At 54.9% G+C, this 12,323-nt stretch overlaps 1 protein-coding gene across 9 annotated transcripts in view; it reads left to right on the forward strand.

Moving 5' to 3' along the window:
• The first annotated feature begins 231 nt into the window (after nt 1–231).
• Tsnare1 (t-SNARE domain containing 1) overlaps nt 232–12,323 on the forward strand; it is a 107,965-nt gene continuing 95,873 nt past the window's right edge. For 5 of the 9 annotated variants that reach the window (XM_045144724.1, XM_045144721.1, XM_045144725.1 and 2 more), the window contains exons 1-2: nt 453–695; nt 6,734–6,966. The gene's annotated coding sequence lies outside the window, so the exon portion shown is untranslated. Of the gene's footprint in view, nt 296–452; nt 696–6,733; nt 6,967–10,203; nt 10,256–12,323 lie in introns of those variants that run through there. The other 4 variants (XM_045144723.1, XM_045144728.1, XM_045144722.1 and 1 more) reach the window with 4 other exon arrangements.

A 12,323-nucleotide genomic window follows, 5' to 3' on the forward strand; every position in this document is an offset into this window, starting at 1 on the left:
CCCTTCAACTGCCTTCGGACTCACTCTCCTCGTCGGTGTTCCCGCAGATGCCTGCGCCGGCGTGACGGCCTGGCCCCACGTCCCCGCAAAGCTTCGGCGTGCCACCTGAATCTCCGCTCTCGGGGTCTTTTGGGCGTGCCGGCCCCCGTCGCACCGCTTCCTGCCTCGCGGGGCGCGCTGGGACTCGTAGTCCGCGGGCCGGTGGCGGGCCGCGCGCCATTGGTTGGCGTCGTCGTCACGTGACGTGTGGTGGTCAGCGGCGGGGCGGTGTCGCTGCTCCGGGGAGGTGCGGCAGGTGAGGCGCGGGCGGGCCGGGGCGGGACCGTGCGGCGCTGGCGGGTGGCGGCAGGGTGCTGGCTCCTGCGCCCTGGAGGCCCCTGCCGCTCCCGGAGCGGCCCTGCGCCCACTTGTTGGCCGCCCGAGGTGTTCCGGACCCGTCCCGCGAGCGTCCCTCCGCCTCTTCTCCGCTGCGCTCACTCCGCTGCGCCGCGCCGCGCCGCACCCGGCTTCGGGGGCCCTGCTCTGCGCCCCCCCGGGGCCACTTGCTTTAGAATCCTGTCTCACCTCCCCTTCCCACCGGAAGCTCTCCACCCGAGGTGGCCAGGGTGGCAGCTAACTAACCGATGTGTAGATACTCAAATTGACATTAACACGGAGGAGCCCCATGGACAGGTGGCCACAGGTGGACAGTGCAGGTAGGAACTCCCAGGAAGTTCTGTGGGCCAACGCGCGCCCCTCTGCCCACCCCACCCTCATCCTGCCAGGTGCCCTTCCAGCCACCGCTGGCTGGCACTCCTTCCTTCCTCCCCTGTGTAGTCACTTGCTCACCTCCCTACCTCTCTGGATATTTACGGTCGCAGTTTGCTTGGACACCTCACTTTTCTGCTTGCTTTCCGTCTGTCTGTGGTGTTTGTGAGGCCGCCAGCGTGGCGGGAAGATGCTAAAGTTCGGTAGTGGTGGAGGGCCTCCAGGGGTTAATGGTTCTTGGTAGCTCAGTGTCACACTTTAAGTCGTTGGTCGAAATCTTACCCAGAAAATGCTGGGACAAGTGACCGCAGGTGGCTGGGAGGGGAGGGCATAAATCCCGGAGGGCTTCCTGAAGGAGGCTGAGATTTAGCCTGGTCATCCTATCCCTGTGGAGCTGGCATAGTGGTGACCATCCAGCAGGCTGTCACCGCTCTCAGTTGGCACAGCCAGCCTTCCCCAGTGGGCACACCCTTGTGTGCTCCAGTGCAGGTGCTTGGGTCTAGGAGCTCATCTGCTGGCCACTAACCCGTCTGTAAATGTTTACATTGATGTTAACATAAAGAAGCCACATGGACTGGTGGCCTCTGGTTGGAGTGTGCAGGTGGTGGCTTAATGTGTCCTGAAGTCCCTTTGGTGGCTTCCTGCTGCCTTTTGATAAAGGTCTGGATCTGGGTTCAGTGTAGGCTCAGCCACCGCATCCTGTCCTAGCTTCTTGGGTCCCAGCACTGCAGGGCTGCTGGTTTCCTGGACACTCTGGTTTTGCTCCCTTTTGCGTGTGCAGACGCTGGGCTTGGAACGCCCTTGCCCTCCCACATATGCCTGTGGCGTAGGCACTTCTGCCTGGTTGTCCTTGTTTCTGAGCCCAGCAGAGCAGCTGGGGGGTGGGGCGGGCACCCAGCAGGGGGAAGGAGCAGGCTGCAGGAGCTGCACGCGGAAGTGCAGTGTGGAAGCGCAGGGTGAGCTCTGAGCGAGGAGCTGGGGTCTCACCTTTTCAGGTGGCAAGAAAAAAATGTGCGAACTGTGACTCCATCTCTAGGATACCGAGTGTGATGAACCGGCTGAGTGCCCTAGTGGGGAACTCTTACGATGCTGCCCATGGGGCACAAGGCTTCTGAGGACGCTGGCCACTTTATCCTTCTGCAGCTCTGGGGACACATGCATGGTTGCCCAAAGCCTCTGTTTCCAGAGCACACTGGGGCTGTGGGGTCTGTTTTTATTTTAAATATATTTATTTATTTGGGAGAGAGAAAGAGGCAGAGAGGGAGAGAGGGAGGGAGGGAGGGAGGGAGAGAGAGAGAGGGAAAGAGAGCGCACCAGGGCCTCTAGCCACTGCAAACAAACACCATATGCATGTGCCCCCTTGTGCATCTGGCTTATGTGGGTCCTGGAGGGTCGAACTGGGATCCTTTGGCTTTGCAGGCAAACACCTTAAAGGCTAAGCCATCTCTCCAGCCCCGCAGGATCTGTTAGATGAATGGGCTTGGGCCTGTGGCTCAGCCCAGCTGTATTCATTACACTCTTCAAGCTACAATTTTGTGCCACATCAGGCACAGTGGGCTTGCTGGCACTCTGAAGGTATGCCTCCTTGGTTTCATCTGTGTGCCATCGAGCCAAACACTGCCAGGCTCCCACTTGGTTGCTGGCTATGCAAATGGGAGAGCAGGTGACTAGGGGAGGAGGGATGAACAGAAGGGAAGGCTGGGCAACCTGTGCTGTCTTCTCCAGGGCCACTGCCTTGCTTGTTCACAGCCAACTCGGGTGTTTGGTTTGCTCTCTGTGCCTGGAATATTCCCATCCTCTCATTATGATGGTGCCAAAGCAGGCAGGGCAGGGTTACTGGTCCACATTCTTATTTGAGAAACTCGTAGCTGATCCAGTATGCTCACAGCTGACTTCTGCCGCCTTAGTTGGGGCTTGGGCATCTGGGGGTTCTTGACAGATGCTTGTTGAAGGCATGGGGGTCATGATAGAGCTGACTGGCCCTGAACTTGGGCTGATATCTCCACCATGCTTTTGCACTGGAGCCACTGCCTTCTATAGGAGGAGCCATCCTGGCCTGAGTCCTCTGGTACAGAGGACCGGATCTGCCAACAAGTATAAACAGGTGCCTCGAAGAGTTTTGTGAAGATCTTTGCAGATAGGGTCCTTCGCCTAAGGAGCTGAGCTGGGGTGGGGCCCCCCAGGGAGGCCTTATTTCAGGGTGCCTGTCTGCCATGCAGGGCTGTTTTCAGGAGCCTGTTGTAGCCATCTGCCTAAGCTTCCCCCAGCTCTTAGATTCTCCCGTCATTCTGAGGCCGGCTGAGTTGAGGTCAGCACATCTTCAATATGTCCTGCTTGGCCTCACACCTAGAGCATGCTGGGTATGGATGGGCTCTTTTAGGACTTGAACCAGCTTTGTGGCTGCTGCGGCCATGCAAGTGGTCTGCTGGGGCAGACTGCCCTCCTGGACAGGTTCCCTAACAGGACCCTGGTTGTGGCAATCTGCAGCAAAGGCCTTGTCTCACAGAAGCAGTGTTATGTGAGGCTGTACCGAGGCCAGCCCTTGTAGAAGGCCTACGATTTGGTAGCCAGGAGGAAGGGGGCTGCCTGAAGGCTGCGCGCCTCACAGAACAGGGGCGCAGAGTGGTCAGGGAGGGAGTGCGGAGAGCACCCCTCGACCCTGGGAAGTGCGCTGGATACTTCTGAAGCCTGAGTGGAAGCCTGAACCTGGAGTGAGGTGTCGTGTTGATGTGGGGGATCAGAGGAACCGCTGCAGTGGGCAGAGAAAGACCTGAGGGAAGTGATGGGAGCAGGTGGTCCCGCAGCAGTGCTCCTCTGGAAGCTCCTGGGCAGTCAGGGAGGCCTGCTTTGCTTGTAGCTATTGGTACTGAGCAGGAAAGGATAGCTCAGGTTTGCCGATTAGGACCCGGATGTGACGTCTTGGGAAGCAGGAGCCCACCCGAGGCCCGTGGTGGCAACCTGAATGGTTCGGTGCTCCAGGGCTCCATGCTGTGTGGCTGGCACCCTTGTGGTGGTGGTGGCACCATCTATCCTTGGATGGGTTCATGGGGTAGCTGGGCTCTGGGTTTCTGGAGAGAGCAGCTCTCCTGGACTGGAAATGAGCAAGGGGCCAGGCGGTCACACTGGCCCTGGAGACCCTTGCTAAGTGCTGTGGCCCAATAAACCTTTATGATTTTCTTCCACGGGATCGATGGGAAATTGTCTTGTTTTCTGCCTCTGATTTCCCCTGAGAGGAGGAGCAGATCTGAGCCTGACTCGTTTTGTGCTTGGTGTGTGGTGTGAGCTCAGCGTGGTGGTGCCTTGGCTGTGAGGTGTTAACTGTGGCACTCCCCAGTCCTCCCGAGCCCTGTTCTTCCATGCTGTTGATGTGACCATAGCCTCCCCAGGCGTGGGTGGTGTCACGGCTATCCCAGAGATAGGGTGCCTCAGGGACATCACTGGACATCACCGGAGGGTTGGGGAGTGCAGCTGCGCTCTTCTCTGCTACCCTCTGAGCTCTTCCAGCTAAAGACAGTCTGCTCTGTCCAGGTGGCCAGAGTGGTCTATTTGGAAGTAGACTGCATTAGAACTGACTGTCATTGCTGCCTTTTGTCCCTGTAGTCATTTCCACTGCCTGCTGACCACCAAGCAGCCACTTGGCACCCACTATTTCTTTAAATACTGCATGTCAGCAAGCTTCTTAGGTCTCAGTAACTTGCCACATAGGACTGTGATGGACAGGCCCTGACCTGAACTCCAACATGTGACTCTGCAGACCATTCTGCTAAGTGCTCTGCCCCTCTGCCCAGCTAGTGTTCCTGTGCCCTGCTTTCTGGGAAGCCCAGAAGTGACCTGTGAGTCCAAGGTCATTGGTGATGTGGTTTTACTAATAAAGACCTCGTCCTGCTTGTCTGCCTTGTGACGTGGTGTTCTCAAGCATGGTGAGGGTTTGGAGGTCTGAAGACGTGGGTCCAGGATTGCACATTACAATTTTTTTTTTTTATTTGAGATCTATAGACACAGAGAGAAAGACAGATAGAGGGAGAGAGAGAATGGGCGCGCCAGGGCTTCCAGCCTCTGCAAACGAACTCCAGATGCGTGTGCCCCCTTGTGCATCTGGCTAACGTGGGACCTGGGGAACCGAGCCTCGAATGGGGTCCTTAGGCTTCACAGGCAAGCGCTTAACCCCTAAGCCATCTCTCCAGCCCGCACATTACATTTTTGATGGGGAGGGGAGCCAGGGCAGAACTCGGGATTCCTCTTCTCAGCTCTCCAGTGTGGCAATGGGCCTGGGACAGTGTCTGTCATGGAGTCAGACATCCCCAGGCTCTGGGCAGGAGCTGTGCTCACTGTATATCTGTGTGTTGTTTGTCTGTGTGCTTGAACCTGACTCTGGGCTCACTCTGAGGGGTGCAGCTGAGCCTGTGCTGATGAAATTCAGGGTGCTGAAGGGGTGTGGTGCTGTGAGCATGAGTTCAGGCATTCCTTGGCTAGGGCACCAGTGCACCTAGAACTGCTGGGATCTGCCTGCATGGAGCTGGCGAGGCCAAGACACAGCAATACTACCCTTCCTGCCCTGACTGGCTTTAGCTGCCTTGATCCGTCATGCATTCTAGCCACGTCCTTGGGAGTGGACAGTTTTTAAGCAGGAAGCCCACAATCAGCCTCCCAACATTAACACCCTGCAGCCCCTTCCTGGCTTGGCTGGGCTCTCAGCTCCGGCTTTTGGTGGCAGCACTAATGAGGAGCCGGCTTCACTGCTCAGTCTGGCCTCCTTCCCCCATCTGCCTCTCCACAGCCAGGGTGCTAATGAGCTGGGCTTGGGGGTGCAGGTGGAGTTGGGGTGGCCGCCGGGGAGGTTGACAGTTCTGTTGGTTCTGTTTCTCCCTGGTACAGGCACTAGACTGTCCTCATGGGCAGGGTTCTCCCAGCTCCCAGCTTCTTCCAGCCTCCCGCCTGCCCCTGCCGTGTGCCACCTCCGCTGACAAGGTGTGGGTCTGCGCCTAATGCTCCTGGCCGGAAGTCCTGCAGGCTCCCTGTCCTCATCGGGAAGGCCCGCTTTCACTTGACACCGTGGCTTTTCCAGCCTTGGAGACCTGCAGGGTCCACTTCCTAGGGCCAACCCCGCCTTTCCTTGGTGCCCACTGGGGCTGCCCCCTGCCTGGACCTGCTTCAGCTGGAGGCCCGCCCTGCTTTCCAGAGCTCCGCGCAGGGCTGCTGTGAGGAAGCCCCTGGCTTGTTTCTGGCCCTCGAGTACAGAAGGGCCTCACACCTTCAGTAAGCTGTCAGCCTGCCAGCTTCTGTGCCGCTTGGTTGGTCCCTTTTTTCCATGGCTCTCCATGGAAAACTTTACGAGGAGACACCTGATAGGCACCAATAATACATGTTTAGGCATGAGCTAACAGTTGGCGGAACATTGCCTTTCAGCTGTACTTTCGTTGCTCAGCCTCTGCTGGCCCAGGGCACCCACCCCTCCACATGGTGGGAGGTGGTGAGGTGGTGTGGACCAGTGACAGCAGAGCAGTCCCAAAGCAGCACGTCACCCCTTGCAGCGGCCAGTGACCTGCTTGTCTCTGGGGCTCCGCTGCCGTCTGTGCAGTTCGCTCTTGTCACAGTTGTAGCACAGTTGGGGGCTGTGAATGCAGGGGTCCTGGGCAGGGCACAGGCCATGCTGGTGGGTTGGATGTGGGCAGTGCTGTAGCCACCCTGAGGAACAGCCCGTGACTTTGAGCAGGGCAGGTGAGTAGTTTTCTCTCGGACCTGAGAGGTCCCAGGACCTTGGAGCTGGTGCAGAGCAGAGCGGGAAGCAGCATCTAGCCGGGTTTGGCGGCCATGCCCGTAGTCCGTCTTCCCACACTGCGCCTCCGGAGTTACTAGCTCCAGTGGGGGTGCTTTTAAGTAAGTGGGTTTGATTTGCTCCCCAGAGCTGTTGGGGCTCAACCCTGCTGCAGCATTGACCCCTGCCACTTCCGGAGCAGCACTGACTGTCCATTGTGTCATCTTTCAGGACGAGGGATTGTGGAGCTGGGACTAGATGTGTGGCTGACCGCACCTCACCTGCCGCCAGGGAGCCAGGCTAGCGCTGCCTATCCCAGAAGCCATGCCTCCCCTTTTGGGTTCAACAGGATTTCTGTGGCTCTGCCCTCTGCACCTGCTGTCTGCGTACCACCTGTACGAGAGGAACATGGAGGCCAGTGCAGGATGGCCTGTGTCCTGTTGCCCCAGCTGGCAGAGATTAAGGTCAGCAGCCTGATGTCAGACAAGCTCTGCCTGGAAGTTGGAGTTGTGGACCTGCTCACGGCTGGCAGTGCTCATAGCAGTCAGCCGCAAGCTCCCACAGTCTGGAAGCAAAGGCCAGTGTTGATGACCCCAGCCTGTGGCAGAAAGAGCCACACCAGACGACGGGCAGTTCAGTGTGCCATGCTGCCCTCCTGAGGGACGGGGCTCTGGGACTCCTGGGCGATGGACATGAACTTGAACGATGTCCATTCTAGTTGTCTGGACAGGAAGTTTTGTGGGTTGGATTTGTCCCCTTCTTTCCTGGATATTCCTTCTTTTTCTCCTGGGGACACCCAAGTCCCTCCTGCCTGCACAAGGAGAGGTTGCACTGTGTGATAGCTCATCACCTCTTGATTTTAGGGAGGCAGGCGGAGGGTACCATAGCTTGGAGATGGCTCTGCTCTCTGTCAGTGTGCAGCCTTGACAGGGGCTTGACATTCAGTGTCGCTTTTTTCTTTAAAGTTATTTGTATTTATTTATTTATTTCAGAGAGAAAGGCAGAGAGAGAGAGATCGGGGGAGAGGGAGGGAGGGAGGGAGAGAGAGAATGGGTGTGCCAGGGCCTTCAGCCCCTGTAAACTAATTTCAGATGCATGTGTCACCTTGTGCATCTGGCTTATGTGGGTCCTGGGGAATCAAACCTGAGTCCTTTGCTTCACAGGCAAATGCCTCAACCAGTAAGCCATCTCTCTAGTCCTGGTATCATTTTTTAAATTAAACTTTTTATTCCAAGACAGTTAAAAATTCGCATCTAGTTGTATGAAGTAAGAGATCATTACTCAGTTTCCCCCTGAGTAGCATCTTGCAGGGCTGGTGGTACAGGGCCACAGCCAGGAGAGAGACCAGTGTGACCAGGACCCAGGGTGTCCCTCACCAAAGCGTGGTGTCCTTCAGCCACCTCTTTTGCTTCTTCCTGCTGTGTGGGAACCATTTTCTCATGCTGTAGTGGTGGAGTCCTGTCTCCCGTGGCCTCGGGAGAGTTCTGGAGACTGCCATATTCCAGTGCATGCATTGTTTTATGGTTCGCCTGGAATGCCCGCGGAAGCTGCAGTGGACAAGTGCATGTTGCCCCTGACCCCGCCCCAGTAACTGTCAGATGACTTTCTCCGGAGCCCTGCTGTCAGACATATGCCGATAGGGTTTTTACACTTCCCCCTTTCCACAAGACACCTTGTGACAGATTTTTGTACCTTGCTGCTCTGGGTGGACCATGAAGCAGTCAGGGCAGACAGTTACAGAGTGTGCCATGGTTTGGATGTGCCCATGCTGTGTCATTTGCCACCTGTTGATGGCAATGTTAAGTACTCAGTACTTGCTGAGGTAAAATGGTCTGCCCCTTGCCCTTGTCCTTCTGTAGTGTATGCATAAGGCAAGAAAATGCTGGGTCCAGGACATGCGTCCAGGTGACTGTGACACCTGCTCTCAGGTTACCCTCCAAGGTATGTGGGGCATGTTTCCCAGGAGGGGGAGAGCTCTCTCCCCTGGCCTGGCCAACCATGGGTGTTTAAGCTGGGCCATGTCTTGGGACCCCTGCATTTCTTTACACGTGCAAACCTCCACATCCATTCACGCAGTGACGATGGCTCAGGGTGCCTGTATTTTCTTCACTGAGACGTCTTGGTGTCCTAGTCTCTGTGAACTGGAGGCTGAATGGTCTTCCTGTAGACTACACGTGAGTCTGAGTGGTCCCTGCTTGCTTTTCCCAGCTTGAGATGTCTCTCCTGATGGCAGAAACATTCTTGTAGTTGGGCACATCTGCCAGGCTTATGTCAGCACTCTGGCATTTGAGTCACACTTAGAAACGACTCCTTCAGGTTTCAAAAGGAACCCGGCCGCCCCCCAGCTTCGGTGCTTCCCCCTCCATGCGCGTCGCTGTCCTGCTGTGCTTGCGAGGGGACCTGACTCTGCCTTCCTCCTCAGCTGCCTGCGTCTTGTCTCTGCTGGTGCTGGTTTCCAGGTTAGACTCATTCCGGATCCCATCTGGATCTGGTGCCTTACTCAGAAGCCAGCCTGCTGGCCCAGGATGCATTGCGGCCAGCATGATTACCAGGGCTTCACCGTCGTGTTCGCCACAGTGGACACTGGGCTGGCTGCCTGGTGTGCTGTGGGAGCCTCCTGACTGCCTCCATCGCTGCAGGATTGTGACTTGTGTCTGGATTTACACAGGCTCTGGGGATCTGAACTCTTGTCAGGCTTGTTCAATAAGTGCTCTTAACCACTGAGCCATCTTCCAAAACAGTTTAAATAACCAATATGTCTTGATAGTTCAGACGTATTTGGGTTGGCTTCTGTTTTTTTGTTTTGTTTTTTTGAGGTAGGGTTTAACTCTAGCCCAGGCTGACCTGGAATTCACTATGCAGTCTCAGGGTGCCCTTGAACTCATGGTAATCCTCTTACCTCTGCCTCCCAAGTGCTCAGCCTGTTTTGTTTTTAAACCTATTTATTTATTTGCATTTGTGCAGGTGGGAGTACAGCAGGGTCTCCTGCTGCTACCAATATGCACTTTGTGTTTGGCTTTATGTGGGTGCTGGGGAATTGTCACGGCCCTGTGTGCTTTTCATGAAGTGGCTTTAACTGCTGAGCCATCTCCCCGGTCCCATGACATCTGTTTTGTATAGTTGTCTCTGTCAGTCTTTTCCTCTGAGGTCCACTTTTCTTCACATTTTAAAAGTTAATACAGATCTAATATTTAGGAGAGTCTGTTTTGTAGGCATGAGGTATTAACTGCTCATGTGATGTCTTACAATGCCCACAGCACTTTGGGTCTGTGAGAATTCTACATGAGGAATCTTCTGTGAGAGAATAGTGCCACGCTGCTGCCTGGGGCATCAGCACACACCCTGTGACAGGGCAGGGAGGGTGTTGGAGGTGGGATCAAGGCTATTTGGATGAATAGTAACATTCCATAGTCACACTCCAGCCTGGGGCATCAGTGACACCCTGTGACAGGGCAGGGAGGGTGTTGGAAGTGGGTCAAGGCTGTCTGCACGACCAGCCTTGGATCACTGATGGGCTCATTATGGCTGCCTGGGCTTAGAGCACACGATGCCTTCTCTAGGGATAAGTGTGAGGTGCATGAGAACACTGTACCCGGCCCTTGAGGCACCCAGGTGCAGGACTGCAGAAGATTCTGGACACCTTCCCAGAGTTTCCAGGGGGAGCTCAGCCCAGAGACCCACCAGCCGAGTTGGAGTTACAAGCTGCTGCTGTGGCTAGTGGTGACGTCACTTCAGGAATCCAGTGCACCTTCGGTGAGCGACTCCACGTGAACGGTTTCCACTTCTTCCACCCCCCGCCAGTTCTCGTCCGAGGTAGTGCCTGTGTCTATTTGCCTTCGTGCTGTGAGGTCTGCTGACTTTCTGCCAGTGCAGTGTCAGCCTTGACTCCATGGTGGACTCTCAAGTTTCCTGAGGAGCTGGTGACCTCATCCTTTTCCCCCTGCTTTGCTCTGGGCTCCCCTAGTGCTCGTGTCTTGGTCCCTACTCCTGGTCACTCCCTTAGTGTTTGTGTCTTCGTCACTGCTCCCAGTCAGAGCACTGCATTGTCCCTGTCTGTGTCAGTGACCACCTGTTTGCTAGTCTCACATCTCCAGGTGTCTGACTTCACTGTGCTCCTGGACCGTCCCCTTGAGAGCATCCATGGGAAGGAAACGCTGATGAAAACTGAGGCTCAAGGGTGGCTGTGAGGGCAGCGTGGAGGAGCTTGGGTGTTTGGTCATGTCTTTTAGATGTCATGCCTCTGTCTTAGGACTTTTTTAAAGTTTTTGTTCATTTTTATTTATTTATTTGTGAGTGACAGAGAGAGAGAGAGAGGGAGGGAGGGAGGGAGGGAGAGAGAGAGAGAGAGGGAGGGAGGGAGGGAGAGAGAGAGAGAGAGAGAATGGGTGCGCCAGGGCCTCCAGCCGCTGCAAACGAACTGCAGACGTGTGCACCCCCTTGTGCATCTGGCTAACATTCGTCCTGAGGATTCAAGCCTCGAACCGGGGTCCTTAGGCTTCACAGGCAAGCGCTTAACTGCTAAGCCATCTCTCCGGCCCTGTCATAGGGTTTTTGAATGATGGTCTGGAGAAATCTGAGAAACGTGCCTGGCTCTCCTCCTTGTGTGAGGGCTTTGAATGCACTTCATTTTGTTCCTTTCCCAAGTTATCATCATTTGTAATACTTTAAAATAGGAATTTGGTGGGGGGGTTGAGTTTTCAGAACTGTATCCTGGGTATTAAGTCTTCAACAGATAGGTGCTTTGCAGACATTTTCTCTCACACGGGGAATCATCTTTTTCCTCTGTTGATAGTGTGCTTTGATGCACACAAACTCCTAATTTTGATAAAGTCCCATCTGCATATTTTTTCTTTTGTTCTTTGCTTTTAGTATCATAACTAAGAAGTCATTGCCAAGTCCAGTTTCATGAAGTTTCCCCTGTGTTCACAGTTTTAGCTTTTACCTTTAGTTCCTTGATGCATTTTGTAGTGGTGAAAGGTAAGAATCCAGGGTGTTCTTTAGCATATGGCTATGGTATTTATTTATGTATTATTTGCTTTGCATGTGTACATGTGATATGTATGTGTTGTATGCACCTACGTTTAGACATGTGAACCCCTTTGTGTATGTGGTGGCCAGAAGGGAGCATCAGGGTCTTACTGATTCTAGCTGCAAGTTTGATAAGCCTGTTGTTTTCCAATGTCCATTTCCCCACAGAGTGGGGATTACAGATGCATATGCCATGGCCAGCTGTTTCCGTGGGTGCTGAGCACTTCTAACTGCTGAGCCATCTCTCGAGCCCCTGGTTGTGGGGTTTTCTAGTATCATCTGTTGAGGGCTGGTTCCTTCTCTGATGGATGGCTCTGGCACTCTTGGCAGCGATCACTTAGCACATACACAAGAATTTGTTCCTGGGTGCCCTGCTCTAGGCTGTTGGTCTGTGTGTCTGTCTTCATGATACTGCCACATTGTTTTGATGGCTGGCGCATGGAGCAGGTTTGGAAGTCTGAAGTCCACAACCTCTGAGAACTCATTCTCAAGACTGCATTGGCTCTTAGGGTTATTGCTCAGTTTGGAATACTTTTTTCTAGGTCATCGTTCTGTGAGACTCTCTGGTCCTTGTCCAGAGCGGTGGGGTGGGGATGTGTGTTGGGCACTGTGTTGTGGCCCTTCCTTCTGGGGTTGCTCAGAAGCAGGTTGCTTCTTTAGACGTGGTGTGTGAGCAGCTCCAGGCTAGGCTGTCCTTGCTCGGCAGCCCAACGGACTTCTCAGGAGGGTTCGATGCCACCCTCCTACCTGGCGGAGAAGCAGTGGCGGGCCAGGCTGCCCTCCTGAAGATCCT

This window comes from Jaculus jaculus, chromosome 2, assembly GCF_020740685.1.
Source record: "Jaculus jaculus isolate mJacJac1 chromosome 2, mJacJac1.mat.Y.cur, whole genome shotgun sequence".
NCBI classification, from domain to species: Eukaryota; Metazoa; Chordata; class Mammalia; order Rodentia; family Dipodidae; genus Jaculus; species Jaculus jaculus.